A 17,523-nucleotide genomic window follows, 5' to 3' on the forward strand; every position below is an offset into this window, starting at 1 on the left:
GAATGTGGAATTGTAAGTTGTTCATGATTGATAATCGGTATATGTGTTTATATTTTGTATATGCATGTTTACTATGTTGTAACTGCTTGTATATGTTTCACTTGTTGGAATAGTCGTGTGATCCTACCAGTACACTGTGGTTGTGTACTATATTGCACTTGCTCTTTCTTTGTTGAGCACAGGGCATCTTCAGGCAACTACTGACAGACCTCGTCTAGGAGATCAGTGATCAATCGAATTCAAGGGTGAACCAGTTCTTCCAGGCTGCCATGAGTTATCTTTTTACTCAGTCCCTCTTATTTAGACTTAGATTAGTACTCTACGTGATCAATTTTTTTAGATTTTGGGGTTGTGCCCCTTTTTCTTTAGACTTATGGTTCCTTGTTAGAGTTTTGGTAACCTGACTTTCAGTTTCTAGGGAATATTTCTACAATGTTTTGAGCGTCATTGTTAGACTTTTGGAGTTTATGGGAACTATACTTTATTTCTACATTTAAACCTGCTTTCGTATCTTTAAATATGTAGTTCTTGAGTTAGCTAATTAGTATTAATGGTTCTCCCACCAGAGGATTAGTGTGGGTGCCAATCACAAAGGTCTAGGTCGTGACAAAGTTGGTATCAGAGCCCTAAGTTTGTTGATCTCGATGTACCAAAATGAGCCTGGTAGAGTCTTGCGGAATGGTACAAAGACATCTGTACTTTTCTTTGAGAGACTTTAGGACTTTAGGAAATCTCCTTGTTTCCTCCTTTTTCCTTTTGTGCTATAACTTGAATCCAATTCGTATCTAGTGATCCAAATTGGTATCTAACCTCCTTCACTCTTCTGTACGTAGATGATTAACACTCTCTTCAACGGTGTCAGGCCCATAACTCTCGTCAATAAGCCCGCTGAGGAGTGCGTAGGAAGAGGTCGTGGTCGAGGTAGGGGTAGAGGATGCGCAAGGGTTAGAGTCAGAGGAAGGGTAGCACCCTCTAGGGGTGGGGTTCCGGTTGAGAATGTTCCCAAAAATGAGGATCCTCCTGCGCATCATGAAGATATAGAGGAGAATGTTGAGGTTGAGAATGAGGATGATGTTGCGCAAGAGGAAGAGGTGTAGGCTGAGACCACATGTATACCTCCCTTAGACCGACTGTTAGCTTAACAGATTATGTCGTTCCTGAAAAGATTAGTTGGTCCAAGAGTTCTTCCCATAGTTCAAGCAACTCAAGCCCATGACAATCCCCCTATTGCTATCACTGTCCCCAAGGTGGGTGGAATTGTAGGTACTAATGCTTTATTCCGTCCTTTGTTGGGTCCGATTATGACTGGTAATGAACACAAAATGTTGACCAAGTTTGTGAAACTGAAGCCTTCGGTATTCCATGGTTCTGAGAGTGAGGACACATATGAGTTCGTCTTAGATTGTTATGAGAGGCTGCATAAGTTGGGTATTCTTCATCAGCATAGAGTTAAGTTTGTGACTTTTCAGCTTCAAGGTGAGGCTAAGAAATGGTGGAGAGCTTATGTGGAATATAGATCTTCAACTTTAACCCTACTCACTTGGACCCGGTTTCATGCTCTGTTCTTGGAGAAGTATGTACCCCGGGCCTTGAGAGATCGTAAAAAGGATGAATTCATGGTTTTGGAGCAAGGCGGTATGTTTGTGGCTGCTTATGAGGCCAAGTTCCATTTTTGTCTAGATATGCTACGCAATTGGTGACTACTGAGGAGGAGAGGATCTGTCTATTCGTCAAGGGACTGGATTCTAAGTTACATGTATTGTCTGTGCACATGACTTCTGTAGGGAAAATTTTTAATGAGGTAACATATTTTGTGAAGAAAGTGGAAGGAGTGAGGCGTGATGGACAGGCTAAGGCGTTGGCTAAGAAATCTAAGAGCATAGGTAACTTTCAGGGTTCCTACTCTAGAGGTTCAGGGAGGCTGACACTTGCAGCCAAGCCAATTCAGTCCGCTATGTCCATTTCTACAGGTAATTACTTGGGAACTCCACCTAAGAATTTGATTTAGGATAGCCATGGAGTCGTACCTTCGGCGGGCAATAGGTCATGTTTTGATTGCACTTGTTATAATTGTGGAGAACCTGGGCATATGAGAAGAGATTGTCCCCACCCATGCATGTTGGACCCCGCGCAGCAGCAGACTAGAGTAGTGGTACCCGTGGGAAATGGTAATATTGGTCGAGGACGTCCACAAGGTGGGAGAGGATGAAATCAATGAGGCCATAGAGGTCGGGGAAATGGTAACGCAGGCAAAGGTACGACGCAGCCAGGAAGGGAAGTCACCCGTCAAGATGATAGGGCTTAGTGTTATGCCTTTCCAGGCAAGAGCGAGGCTAAGGCGTCTGGTGCAGTGATCACATATACCATTCTTATTTGTGATCGGATGGCTAATGTGTTATTTGATCCAAGTTCTACTTATTCTTATGTGTCAGTTTAGTTTGCCTGGGTTTTGATATGAATTGTAATGTACTTGATTCGCTTATCCATGTTTCTACCCCAGTTGGAGAGTCTATCATAGTCACTCATGTTTATCGTGCTTGTTCTGTTATGTTTATAGGTTTCCAAACTTGGGCTGATTTGGTTATATTGGATATGACGGACTTTGATATAATTTTAGGCATGACTTGGTTGTCCTCCTATTATGTTGTGCTTAATTGTAATACTAAGTCTGTGACTCTAGAAATTCTGAGTAGGGAAAAGTTAGAGTTGGAAGGGGTGTACAGGCGTAAGCAAGCCAAGATCATATCCTCAATTTGAGCAAGGAAACTGGTGAGGCAGGGTTGTTTGGCATATTTGGCTCATATTCGGGATGTTGAGGTTGAGTCTCCCTCTATTGAGTCTATTTATGTAGTGTCAGAATTTAGAGAATTGTTTCCTACCGATTTACCTGGTATGCCTCAAGATAGAGCTATAGATTTCTGCATTGATTTGGAACCTGGTACCCGCCCCATTTCCATCCCTTTGTATCACATGTCCCTGATAGAATTAAGAGAGCTTAAGGCTCAAATCCAAGAACTTCTTGATAAATGTTTTATCCGTCCTAGTGCTTCCCCGTGGGGTGCTCCTTTCTTATTTTTAAAGAAAAATGATGGTAGTATGAAAAGGTGCATAGATTACCTATAATTGAATAGAGTCACCATTCGAAACAAGTACGCATTGCCTCGAATAGATGATCTTTTTGACCAGCTGCAAGGTGCATCAGTTCTCTCTAAGATTAATCTACGATCTGGTTACCATCAGTTAAAGATTAGGCCTGAGGATGTACCGAAGAAGACCTTTAGGACCCGCTATGGGCACTATGAGTTTATCGTTATGTTGTTTGGGTTGACAAATGCGCCTGCAGCTTTCATGAGCTTGATGAATGGTATGTTCAAACCATTTCTTGATTTGTTTGTGATAGTATTTATTGATGACATTTTAGTTTATTCGAAAAGTAAGAAAGAGAATGCCAACCATCTTCGTATTGTTCTGGGTGTTCTTGGGAAACAAAAGTTGTAAGTGAAATTTTGTAAGTGTGAATTATAGTTAACTTCAGTTTCCTTTTTGGGGGATGTAGTTTCAAGGGAAGGGGTAATGTTAGATTCCCAAATGATTGAAGCGGTTAAGAATTAGGTTCGGCCTAGCTCTTTGACTGAAGTTAGGAGTTTTATGGGACTCGCTAGCTACTATCATCGATATGTGAAAAACTTTGCTTCTATTGCCACACATCTGACAACGTTGACCAAAATGGAGGTGCCGTTCGAATGGATTGAAAAATGTGATGAGAGCTTTCAAAAGTTCATGACTCTTTTGACCACATCACCTATTCTAGCGCTACTGGTGGAAGGTAAATATTTTATTATTTAATGTGATGCTTCCCATTCGGGTTTGGGTGTTGTGTTAATGCAGGATAAGAATGTTATAACTTATGCATCGCGACAGTTGAAGGTGCATGCGAGGAATTACCCAACACATGATTTAGAGTTGGCAGTGGTGGTGTTTGCTCTTAAGATCTGGTGGCATTACCTCTATGGTGTCAAGTGTGAGGTGTTCACTGATCATCGTACTCCACAACATGTATTCACTCAAAAAGATCTAAATTTGTGACAACGAAGTTGGATGGAGTTCCTCAAGGATTATAATGTGACCATTCAGTGTCATCCGGGTAGGCTAATGTAGTGGCATACGCGCTAAGTCGGAAGGTGGTGAGTATGGGTAGTCTAGTATGATTGTAACGACCTATTCCCGCCGTTATAGAAGAGCCATCAGGGAAAGAAATTGAGTTGGGTCAAAAAACCTTTTGGTAGTAAGTTTAGAATTCCTAGCCTAGTCCAAATTTGGACGAAATCAAAGTCAGTAAGTTCTAGGAAGATTTGGTAGCAAATGAGAGATCTAATTATGAATTTGATCACATGAGTAGATAGCTAAGACATTAAAGAACCCGTACGACTTTACGAAATCGAATTCGGGGAGAGTAGAACTCCCGAAACTGATCTTAGCGTGAATGGGTAGGTTTTGAGTGTCATGGGATGAAGGTGTGTTGTGAAATGGGGGTTTGAAACTCGTAATTTGACTCACTGTTTCCGTGCAAACTTCCAGGGCGGGATTATTCCTGCCAGGGCGGGGCTGCTGTGGCATGATAGGGGCCGCCATAGTGGGACAGTCCCTACTTAACTAGGAAATAAACCCAAAATCATTATTTTCTACAAGTTTCAATATTGAGAGCTAGGAGACGACCCCAAGTGATTTCTTAACAGTTTAACACGACTTTTGGTGCTAAAGGTAAGGTTTTCACTCCCTAAATCCATTTTTCGATCCTTAGAAAGTAGATTCTTCATTATATATTGTTGGGGGAGGGTTTGTGAACTGAATTGGATGGGGAAAAAACCCCTAGCTGCACATTAGGATCATGAGTTGGGTCTTGGGTTTGGGTTTGTCATAATCCGGGTAAATTAGACCTTAATTATTGATCCGCGTATTGAATTGATTGTTTGTAGACCTAGAACAAGCGAAACAAATTTGTAAAGGGAAGAATCAAGTTTCTTCGGAGGATTCAAGCTTGTTTTCGAGGTAGGTGATGGTTTGATTTCTTGTTTGTGTGATGTATGCTAGCAATTGCTTCATTGTAATGTATGTATGTAAACGAATGTTGCACTATTGATCACACCTAATGCAAATGAGTATGAATGAATGATTGTATGCCATGAATCAACACTTGATTGTATGATTTTGAGAATGTACATTGTGATTGTTATTGTGGCTTGTTGAATGGATCGAGTGTTACGTTCCAACACACTAACTGGGATCTGATGTCACGTACCGACATACATATTGGAACGGGTGTCATGTTCTGACACACTAACTTGGATCGAGTACCACACTTCGGTGCACTAACAATTTGGGTATGGGTTCCATGAGAGGACCATTGAATTGTCGTGATTACTTGTTAAGGAGAATGTGGAATTGTAAATTGTTCATGACTGATAATCGGTATATGTGTTTACATTATGTATATGCAAGTTTACTATGTTGTAACTTCTTGTATATGTTTCACTTACTGGAATAGTCGCGTGATCCTACCAGTACACCACCACAGTGTACTGATACTGCACTTGCTCTTTCTTTGTTGAGTACAGGGCATCTTCAGGTGGCTACTGACAGACCTCGTCTAAGAGATCATTGATCAATCGAATTCAAGGGTGAGCCAGTTCTTCCAAGCTGCCATGAGTTCTCTTTTTTCCCAGTCCCTCTTATTTGGACTTAGATTAGTACTCTAGGTGATCAGTTGTTTTAGCTTTTGGGGTTGTGCCCCTTTTTCTTTAGACTTATGGTTCCTTCTTAGAGTTTTGGTACCCTCACTTTCACTTTCACGTTTTTTACTATTAGACTATTGAATACTTTGTTTTTGGTTTTGAGAATTATTTTAGTGAACAATTTGTCCATTTTAATTCTTGAAACATTGGTTACACACTTTTGTTCGCCAATTCAAGATTTAGAAACTCAACTACTCTTATTGTAAGTTCATGATTTATTTTAACAAACTTATTATGAATTGTGATAACTCAAGTAGGAGTAACTAAATCCACAACTAGGGTTGTGGGAACCATGAGGAATTAACAATGTAGACCTAATATTAGTAATTCTTGAATTGTGTTTATGCATGTATTGTTAATCTCTTTATTTTAATTGCTTTTTTACGGTGGTCAATATTAGAACCTGCCTTATTACTATTTTCCCGGTTAAAGAATTAACAGATGGAAAAAGAGATTAAACAACAATAATTTAGCGACTACAATTGACATCAAATAGCTTAAACCATCTCTATGAGAGCTAATCTATGGTCAAGGATAAGATTTAGTAAAGCACACACCCGTAGGCCAACCAAGTTGCGTGATAAAATTCTCTATTTTGATAAGCAATCACTTAAGAGATACATAACTTACCGACATTGCATGTTAAACACTAGTCAAGGGTACTACTACAAGGTTTACTATGTTATGGACATGTGGGGAATACATAAACCTTAGTTTCATCTTATATTGATTCTACAAAATATTAAATCATGTTACTTGGTTACTTGTTACTGAAATCAATCAATTAATATTTTGTTTCACAAAACCCTCCTTAACAGGAAATAATCTGACCAAAAGTACAATTAACAACCAATTAGCCTAAGTCTTAACCTTATTCCTCATCGCACCAACCGTAACCTCGATTAGGTTCTTTATTTGAAAAATAACCGCTTATAATTCTTTATGGAGGTGTAATTTTAGTGTATCAATCCTCCATCTCAACTTCCTAGTGGAACATATGGGCCACCCGTATCAATTTCATTGTTATGTTTCCATGCCCATTCGCATTTTCTGTCTTGGCCCTGATTTGTGTCATTATACCCCTTCCTGTTGTAATTGTTTTCACAATAATAGTTCTCTTTCCGGTTGTAGTTGCTGCAGTTCCAACCTTGATTTCCTTGACCGTGGCATCGAGTTTCCTAATTGGATACTTGGTCATTAGTCCGAAAACTCCCCAATTTGATCATTCACATAATTAGCATCTTCTTCATATCCATAATCCTCATGTGGTGGTGCTCTATTTTGGTAGTTGAGTGCATTAAATTTTTGTGTACTAGAACCTAAATGCTTTAACAACAAGCTAACCTTCGTTCTTAATTGTGCCACCTCTTGACATATTTCTTCAATCGTTGGGTTGTGGGTTTCCTTCACCAAAAAAGTACTCCATGCAGTGTATGTACCCCTAGTGCACTACGCCTTATTAGTTTTTGCAATCTTTTCAAGTTTCTCCACAGCTTGCTCGAATGTGTTTGCTCCGAATGATACTTTAGTAATAGTATTTGTCACTGCTTTACTATTGTCATCCAATCCTTTGTAGAAGGAATCCTTGAGTGACCAATTATCTATTATGTGGTTTTGTACACTTTGTAAATAACTGGTAAATTGCTCTCATTGCAGCACTCACCGACTCTTCGGGTAGTTGCTCGAGGTTGTTAAGTTTATCCTTTAGCTTCAAATTCTTTGAAAATAGGAAGTATTTTTAAAGGAATACTCTATGCAACTCCTCCCATATAGTAATTGAGTCATATAAAAGCTCAAATAGCCATACAATTGCATCACCATTAATTGATAATAAGAAGACACGTAACTCGATGGAGTTCATATTTAAGTCTGGCCTACCCACACTACTCTTACAAACACTGGTAACTTTGCTAAGATGGACATATGGGTCTTTCAATGGCAGACCATCAAATAATCCTCTAGATGTAAGCATTTACATCAGGCTACTAGTGAAAATGAACGTATGTTCGAGTGGCAGCAAAGGTACGACAATGGGACTCATTGTTCCAATAGCATTATGATCAACCTTGTAATTATCTCGCACATCGGGTGTTGCCCTCTTTTTGATCGGAGGTTAATCTTGAAGTATCAGTGGGTTTCTCTTCTTGTTTCCTTGTACCTTTCATGTACCTAGAAGTTGGGTTTCAGGACTACCCTCTTGTCCCTCTCTGACTGGAGATCGCCGTTTAGTCTGAGATTTTTTCCACGTTTGGTGTTAGCTATTCTTGAAACTATTTTATTTAGCTCTGCATTGACAGGGTTCTGGGGAATTCCTTAACTCCGTGTACTTTGCATACACTTAGAACTAAACTTGTAAGAAACAAAAACAAAAGAAGATGTAAATCAGGAAATAATGACTAACAGTCCAATAACAAAATTAGTCTAATCTAAACGCCTTATTTCCCGACAGCATCCCCAAAATTTGATACGCTTAAATTATTCATCCCTAATGAAATTATAAGTGGTCATTGATTAAATAAGGAATCTAACAGAGGTTATGGTCGATCCCCTGAGGAATGAGGTCTAAACTTATCCTAATTGATTGTTAGTTATACTTTTAGTCAAGTTATTTCGTAAAAAGTGGGGTTAGTGAAACAAAAAGTTTATTGAATGATTGTGGTAACATGTAACACAGTAAGCAGGAATGAATATTTTATAAAATCAATAGAAGATAAAACCAAAGTATTAGTGTTCCCGACAAATTCATAACGCAGTAAACCTTATAATAGTAACCTTGTTTGGTGTCAAGCATGAAAAACCGATAAGTTAGGTATATCCTATGTGGTTGGTCGCTCAAATGAGTGAATTTTACCATGCAACATTGGTCAATCTACGGGTGTATGCTATACTAATCCTTACCCTTGACCCTAGATTAACGATCCTTAGTCTAGGTCAACCTATTAGATGAAGGTTGACGTCCCTGAATCTCTATTGTATAATCTTTTTCCCCATTTGTTACCGCCCTTGGTCAGACGAGTAATAAATAAGGATATTTCTAATGTTACACATCGTTAAAAAGTAATCAAAGCAAAGAAAAACACAAGATATGCATAAACACTATTCAAAAATTATTCATTATTAAGTCTACGTTGTTAATTCTTTATGGTTCCCACAACCCTAGTTGTGGAATTAGCTACTCGTGCTTGTTAGATCACAATTCATATTAATTGCGTTAATGTAAATCATGAATTTACAAGAATAATTGATGAATACAAGAATCTTGAACTAAAGAATAAAAGATGCAATATAAACTAACGATTCAAGAATTAAAATGGAATAGTGTTTCACAAATAAATTCTCAAAGTCAAAAACCAAAGTATGAACTGTCTAACGTCCAAAAATAAATAAAAATGATTATTTAGAGACATCTAATTCTAATTAAAATAGACTAAGAAAATATAGGAATAGTAGGACTCGACAGTCGTCCCTGGTGTTTGAGTCTACGACTCATAAACACATCTCATGGAAACAACATTCTCAATGTTCAACTAGACTCTTTATACGGATATGTTCTACGGCTCATAGAATACTTCATGGCCCTTCATGGCTAATCGTAGTCCATGTACATGAGATCAAAATCTATGGTATCTTTTGACTTGGTCCTACAGCTCCTACAAGTTCATATAGCTCATAGTACAGTCTCATGCCCCCACCCTTCGATGACTCATTCCTACATCTTGTAGAAAAGTCTACGGCTCATAGGTCAACTCGTCAATCCTCAAAAAACTGTTGTTTCATTGTATTCCTCAATCTGACTTGCCAAAACCTATTTTCCTTCAAAACAAAGATAAAATACCATCAAATCTACTAACAAGTTCCTAAGAACCATGTAAAACTTCAAGTTTAGAGCATTACAAGTATCGTGAATCTGTGGTACATTAGGAGCTCTTATACCAACTTGTCACAACTAAAATAATGGGATCATGATGACGCCTACTAAATAACACCATTAAGTAAGTCAAGTGATAGCCTAGAGCGTTAACGAGCCCCGAGAGTGGAACGGATTGAAAGGAGCATGATAAAGCATTTTAAGAAAGAACATCAAGAATAAGGAACAACACACACACATATATATATAGATATATGTATATGTATATATATATCTACCTTCAAACGAGGAAAAAATACAAGATCCCTTCCAAAATCTGGTAGATTGTAGTGCAAAGCTACTACAAAAGGAGTGTATAGACTAGAAATATACAACAATTATACATGTTTCCTCGATGATATAAAAGACTAGCAAAAATGCACATAAGAAGATGAGTCAACCACAAATGCAAATAAGCTTACCCTTGATCTTCGGAATATTAGCTACAGCAGCACAAGAATCACTAAGGGCGACTAGAGCTGGAATTTGTATCAAGGAAAAAGATGCAAAGTGCAGTATGAATACTAAAACAATGGGTACTCAGTAGGCATCATAGGCATATCGAGCTTGTAATTGCAATAAAAAGATAAAAACAAGTATAACAAGATAACAGGGAGGAAAGTAAAGGCATAACTAGACATGCATCGAGGTAAAGTTATTGTACTATATAAAGAAAGTAGTAAAGTTATCTAAACCTAACTACACCCCCATAAATAGGAAGGCACACACAAGGCATAATAGTGGCAAGACATACAAACAATAACCCATTCAAACCCACATAAGTTCAACGGGTACACTTAAAGGCTACACTGCAAGGCTTAATTCTTAAATGCACACAACGTCCCACAAAATGTTATGTTGAAATAGTTATTCCTTCTTGAAATCATACATCAGAAAGTCTTATCAAAACCTAACACACTCCACAATCTTACAATGCGGCTAGTCCTTTTCAAAATCTTACATCGGATTATGGGATCTATGCAAAAAATCTCAAGATTGACTATATAAATAGGTCCAAACCAACTCAAGGAATATGTGTCCGAAAAATGGGCACAATCCGATCTCAAACAAGGTCAAAAATAAATCATGTACCAAAATTTGGGAAATCACCATTAAAGAGTTAAAAATGAGAAAATCAAATGGAACTTACAGGTCTAAGAACACGAATAGCAACCTTCCCCATGCCCTAACATTGTTTTTAGCTCAATGTAACAAAATGGGTCAAAATCGATCGAAGAACAATGGTTCATATTTTTGAAATGATGAAGAACACTTAGAGATATCCACCATCGATGACCGCAAAAGCGGCTAAAGGACGGTTTAAGCGGCCATCGCTAAAGAGGCTTGGTTGTCGCTAAAGTGACAAAGCACATGGCTAGCTATATCAGCTAAAGCGGTCCCTAGGCTTCTAAAGCGGTTCAAGGTCGATAGATCGGCTACCGCTAAAGCGGTTCAAGGCCATTAAAGCAGTTACACCAATATATAGCACCAACAAAATTTGCTAAGTCCGGATAGACTCCCGTTAGTTTATCGAGATTGATTAGGAAATTTGTGCACGCAAACAAACTCTGTTATCCTACCAAATTCGACGCCTCGAACTCAATGGATATGTCAGAACTTCCATCGAAGGTTATCTCCACAAAAATAGGTCCCACATTCAAGGCTCTATTTTATCCATAAGCCTCAAGGTAGTTAGGAGTGAGTCCAGAAGTCTAGGTACCCGAACCAAATGTCCATCTGGACAAAACTCAATTTTTGAGAGCTAACGAAACCATAAGAATTAAATTTTGAGGTCGTTTACTTGATGTTTTAGCCTAAGTCAAATGTTCAAATTTCAAATGCTTTAAAACAAAGAAACTTGCATAAAAACTAAACAAATGACTAGGTGACCTAGTTGTTAGTTTCAAAGCCATGACTGAATTGGGATCGCTATATAAAAGCTCTAAACTCCAAAAATACCCAAAACCGAGAAAATGAACTAGATGGTCAATACACTGAGATTATACCTATTACTAAAAAATCAGTGACCTACTCCATTACCTCCTATAGTTCACTTAATCATTACTATAGGTTTAGAAGTTGTCTTCGACTTTATTTACTTGAAGGAAATATTATTTTCTTTCTCACTTCCGTTATTTCTATATATATTTAGTTTTTCTTTGCTTGTATAATCTACTTTACATTTTACGCATTTATACTATGATATATAGCCTTTTCAAAGAATTGTAGGTGAATCTTGTTGGATAACTTCTCATGTTTAGTGGTTCTTTGGTAGATATCATTTATTTTGAAAAATGTATAAACTTGATTGACTTTAATGATAGGTGACTGTTGTTTTTTACTATACATACAATAATATAGAATGAAGTTGCAACAATAGGTTATTCTTTCTTCATATCAAGTTTGACAAAGATGTGACAAATACATGGTTGATTTGATTATCTTATATTTAATAAAGAGCGTGCTGGGGAATGAGAGAACATGAAGTTCGTAGTTTTGATGATTGACAAAGAGTCTTGATGTGTGACAAAGCATTGTTTATCATCATCAAAAAGGGGGAAATCTTGGGAAGTAGGAGAACATATAAAGTAGTTTTGATGATTGATAAAGTGAACATGGTTCACTACTTGTTGTCTTATGTGTACTCTTGAACCAGGTTCTCACATGTGACTGCAGTCAACCTGTACAAATATGAGAGATTGCGGCAAAGAAGAAAAAGTGCAGAAATAAAGGAGCGAAAAAGAAAATAAAGAAAAAACTGAAACACAGGAGCAAAGAAGGAAAAGAAGGAAAGAAATAAAGAAGGAAGGAAATAAAGAAGGAAAGAAATAAAGAAGTAGCAATCCAAGTCAAATAAGGAAAGAAATAAAGAAGTAGCAATTCAAGTCAAATAAGGAAATAAGTAAATATAGACAAGTTCAAGAAGGAAAAAGATTTGTTATTCCTTTCCTTGATGAAGGCAAATCAAAGTCTATAAATGGTTCAAGCCAAAGAAGGAAAAGAGTCGTCTTTGCATAAACACAAATTGAGAGAATTTTTTAGCAAAGCCAGAACGATATCTATTGCATATTCACGAAATGCATCATCTTGAGAGAAATAGTCATTGGAGAAAAACAGCAGGGCTTCGTCACAGCAACACGAGGACCAGGTTCACACATCGTCACAGCAATACGAGGACCAGGTTCATGAGTTGTGTTCGAGTCTGAACTACTGATGGTTGAAGTCTGATAAATTAAAGTCTAGGGTTATTAGTCTTTGTTGATTTGTTCTAGGTTTACTATTGAGTTGTAATAATTCCTAGATTGTGTAACAAGAAGTGAGTTTGACTTCTTAGAGAGTAGAGTCTTGAGAGAATTGTAACAAGAAGTGGGTTTGACTTCTTGGGGTAGAATTAAGAGAGAGTTGTGAGAGAATTGTAACAAGAAGCGAGTTTGATTTCTTGGAGAGTTGAGTCTCAGATTATAGTTATTCGTTGGAGAGTTAAAGGCACCAGAGTTAGTTCCTTTTGAGTTGTAATCCTGAGAAGGACGTGAATCTTCAAGTGAATAAGATTGTGGTGTGGTTTTTACCTTCCTTGTGGTAGGAATGTTTTCACGATAAAATCGTTGTTTTATTGTGTTGCATTTTGTTTGTCTCAACAAAAGTACAAAAACCTGGTTCTTGTATAGGGGTATCAGAGAAGGTATTTTCATTAAAAGACACACATCTTAAAAAGGATCAATGGCTGCACCACCTACACCACAAGAAAGAGCTTCTCAAACTTGACCACCATTGTTCAATGGAAAGTACTATGGATGGTGGAAGAACCGCATAAAGGATCACTTAATAGGAGAAAATCCAGACCTATGGGGAATCGTGATGGATGGTCCAACTATACCCTTGAAGAGCGTAATTGATGGAACCACTCAAGTACCAAAGGACAGGAAAGAATGGAATGATGCAGATAAACATGCAATTCAGAACAATGCTAAAGCTAAAAAGATCTTAATATGTGGAATAGGTCCAGATGAATACAATTGAATCTCATCATGTCAAGATGCAAAATCAATATTGGAAACTTTGCAAACTGCGCATGAAGGAACAAATCAGGTAAAGAAATCAAAAATTGATAATTTGAACAGACAGTACGAATTGTTTTGAATGGAAAAAGGTGAAACAATTCAAGATATGCATACCAGGTTCACTGCAATCATTAATGAAATCTACTCACTAGGAGAAATAATTTCCAATGGGAAGGCATGTAGAAAACTTTTGAGTATTCTTCCAGAGTCTTGGGAAAGAAAAGTAGAAGCCATTACTGAAGCGCGTGATCTAGATAACTTGGCTATGGATGAACTCATCGGAAATCTCATGAACTATGAACTCAAGAAAAATCAAGAAAAGGAAATCGGTGGAAAAAGAAAGGAGAAGAACCTGGTTCTTAAAGCAAGAACACCAGAAGATTTTGAGGATGAACACATTGTGCTAATGACCAAAACGTTCTCAAGAATGTTATAAAGCAGACAAGCATTTCACAGGAGGAACAGTTCGGAAAAAGTAAAAGAGAACAAGAATGATAAGTACATTCCCACAAACAGACGAATGACCAACCAAGAAGCAAATCTCTCAATGAGAAAGGCTTTTGCCGCTATGAGAGACTCATTGGAAGAAGAGTCTAAGGATAAAGGATTCAAAAATCAGTCACTACTTGCAATAGAGGAAACAGATAATATGACTTTCTTGCACTAGTTGCTGAAACATAATCAAAAGATGAGAGAAACACCTGTCAAACACAAGAAACAATTTAGGCACTAATGGCTGGAACAGGTTCTGATGAAGATGAAGAGGAGGAAAAACAACTAGAGGTAAGTTTTATTGAAACTAAGTCTAAAACAAATATGTATTCCAAGAAACAATTGCAATCAACGTCTTCAGTTCTTATTGATGCATACTATCTAGTAAAATTTGAAAAGAATCAATTGATGGATAAGTATGCATCCCTAAGACTTGACTATATGACATTGGAAGATCAAATTTATTCTTGTGATAACACCATCAATTATCTAAAAGAATGGGTTAATACCACATAATTAAGTCACAAGGGCAAAAACCTCTGCTAGTGAACTTCAATTAGCTCTGGAAGAAGAAATAGAACGGCTAACCATAAATTGCCAGGTCTTAATCTAAAGAAATAGGTTGCTACAAGAAAATCTTGATATGACCAAACTTGATTTGGAACGAAATCTTAGATGGACCACCAAAATTTTAACTCAGATTCAAGAAAGGCAGACCACCAATCGAAGTGGGATAGGATTTAGAAAACAGAAAAATCTTGTAGCACACGCTATTCACATGTCTAAAAATTTATGCACTCATTGTGGAAAATTAGGTCATTTAAGGAATCAATGTAAAGCTCTATTTGAGGCCTTGCAGAAAAATGTTAAGTTCACCAAAGAGGAAAAGGCTGAAACGGTTAAGAACCTGGTTCCAAATAAAAAATACTTCATATAAAAGATCTTCTTATTTTCCTGGATGTAATAGATGAGATCTTATTCATCCTTTTACTCACAAAAAGGGGCCCAAGTTGATCTGGGTTCCCAAGGCTAATTTTTTACTAGTGTTTCAGTGATGGTGAGAGGAAAAAGGTCAGCCTGGTACATGGATAGTGCATGCTCCAAATAGGTGCTAAAAATAGTAGAAAATTTCCTCTCACTCTTTGATTTTCAAGGCGACAGTGAAGTCCTTAAAAATGATGACAAAGGTAAAAGAGTCAAGATTGACAAAGTTGAAAAGTCACAGCCACATGCCATAGAGAATGTATTTTATGTTCAAGTATTGAAGCATAACACATTGATCATCTCTAAAATTTGTGACAAAGAAAATAATGTAGTGTTCACATCAGCTGAATATCGTGTGCCAAATTGTAACTCCAGGAACCTGGTTCTGAAAAGACACAAAAAATGTATATAAAGTTGCTAAGATGCCCCTTCATGAAGATAATCTTACTTGCCTCAGCGTCATTAATGATATTTCTCTACTTGGGCATAAGAGAATGGGCCATGCTAGTTTTTATCTTTTAAGTAAACTAGTGATAAAGGATATGGTTCACATCTAACAATCATTGATGCATCTGCAGTAGGAGTTAGTGGATTAACCCATGGTCTTGGAGATATGGGGAATAATAGAGCAATCAGGACACCTACAATGAGCCTGGTCCTTGTTACTCATTGGAAGTTATTGAAAATTGATAGGACTTGGTTATCTGTTACTCAACTAGAGATTCCTTTGATATGGGACAATATGATGATGCATACATACTCATGAAGGCCTTGAATATGAAGAACTTGAGAAAAATCAGCCAAAGCTTGGTCTTGTCGAAACAAGTTGATGCATTATCATGTTTTCCTTTAATAATTGGCAAGTAAACTAATAATCTTACGCTTGAGTGATTATACAATGAATATCTGCTAACTCAGTCTCGTATTGTAACAGGTACACACTCCAGGCACATCTCAAACAATGTTTCGAAGGTCTGCGGATATTATCCCTACTTTTTTACTAACAACATTAAGCAAATCATTGAGGAGCACACAAAAGAGGAACCTGGTTTCTCTGTAATACTCATGGTATATACCATCCTTTTTCAATGCATGAATTTCTTGAGTTTGTGTCAAACATAAGCACTAGTGAACCTGGTCGATCATAAAAAAATTCAATTCTTTTTTGTTTTAAAAATCACCAAGAACCCTTTCTTTGACAATAAGCATCATTCAATCCCACACCACTCAAATGATGAAAACCTCAGTCTTGAAGCCACCCTTTCTTTAATTTAGGGGGAACCTTGCTTTACCTCTCACATATGAACCAGGTTCACAAATTTCAAATTGATATTCCATCCATTCCAAGTGTATAGCTAGTTATCTCTCATGGGAACAATTCTCTTATGAACCTACTATTATCGGTACTTGCCTTTATTATTGATAAATCCATCTCTATTGCACCAAATTGTGATGAATCCCTTACATATAGTTGGTACTCCTTTGAAATATCATCAAGAAAAGGGCTATAAAAAAACATGGAGGAGTGAAAATGTTATGGAGTAGAATTAAAAAAAAATGAAAAGTTCAAAGAAAGAAAGCTCCATAACTCAGTTGTTGTTGCTCATAATGCGTGAAAATACTCACCTGACCTTTTTAAATTGATTATGCTCAATTGATGATGGACCTCATATTGCTCTCACATTCTAAGAAAACTGATCACAATGAAGGAGCTGGTGCACAACGGGAGTACTGAAAAAATTATTGATGACAATAAACATTCTTTTTCGCCCCACTTTAGTAATCTTCGTCCCAATCCTTATCCTCTATTTTTCCAGACTCTTTGATGTGCTTATGTCTGTCTCATACTCATGATATCATATGCTTTTGAATCAGAGCTCTAAGGTCTTAAACTGGTACTTGAAGATCTTGATTGTGTGTAAGTTTAAGATGGGTAATATCCTCATATTAACTTACCTTATTGTTAGCAAAAGTGTACTTGAAAGTGTTGCCCAAGTGGTCATCAGTTAAAATGATATTGCACTCATTGTACATTAATCGAGTTCTTTGGTTATTGACTTTCATTGATGCCAAAAGGGAGAAGTTATATGATGTGGGTTAGTGACATATTATGCATAGTTTGTCATCATCAAAAAGGGGAAAATTGATGGGGAATGAGAGAACATGAAGTTTGTAATTTTGATGATTGACAAAGCATTGTTTATCATCATCAAAAAGGGAAAAATGTTGGGAAGTAGGAGAACATATAAACTAGTTTTGATGATTGATAAAGTGAACATGGTTCACT

At 37.2% G+C, this 17,523-nt stretch overlaps 1 protein-coding gene and 1 pseudogene across 1 annotated transcript in view; both read left to right on the forward strand.

The window, feature by feature from the left end:
- The window catches only part of LOC125828357 (target of rapamycin complex subunit LST8-1), a 1,170,163-nt gene that overhangs the window by 872,395 nt on the left and 280,245 nt on the right, over positions 1 to 17,523 (forward strand). The gene's annotated exons all lie outside the window — the stretch shown is intronic.
- Positions 14,281 to 15,307, forward strand: LOC125828398 (uncharacterized; annotated as a pseudogene).

Source organism: Solanum verrucosum, unplaced genomic scaffold, assembly GCF_900185275.1.
Source record: "Solanum verrucosum unplaced genomic scaffold, falcon-dt-bn FXZP01000048.1, whole genome shotgun sequence".
Lineage (NCBI taxonomy): Eukaryota > Viridiplantae > Streptophyta > Magnoliopsida > Solanales > Solanaceae > Solanum > Solanum verrucosum.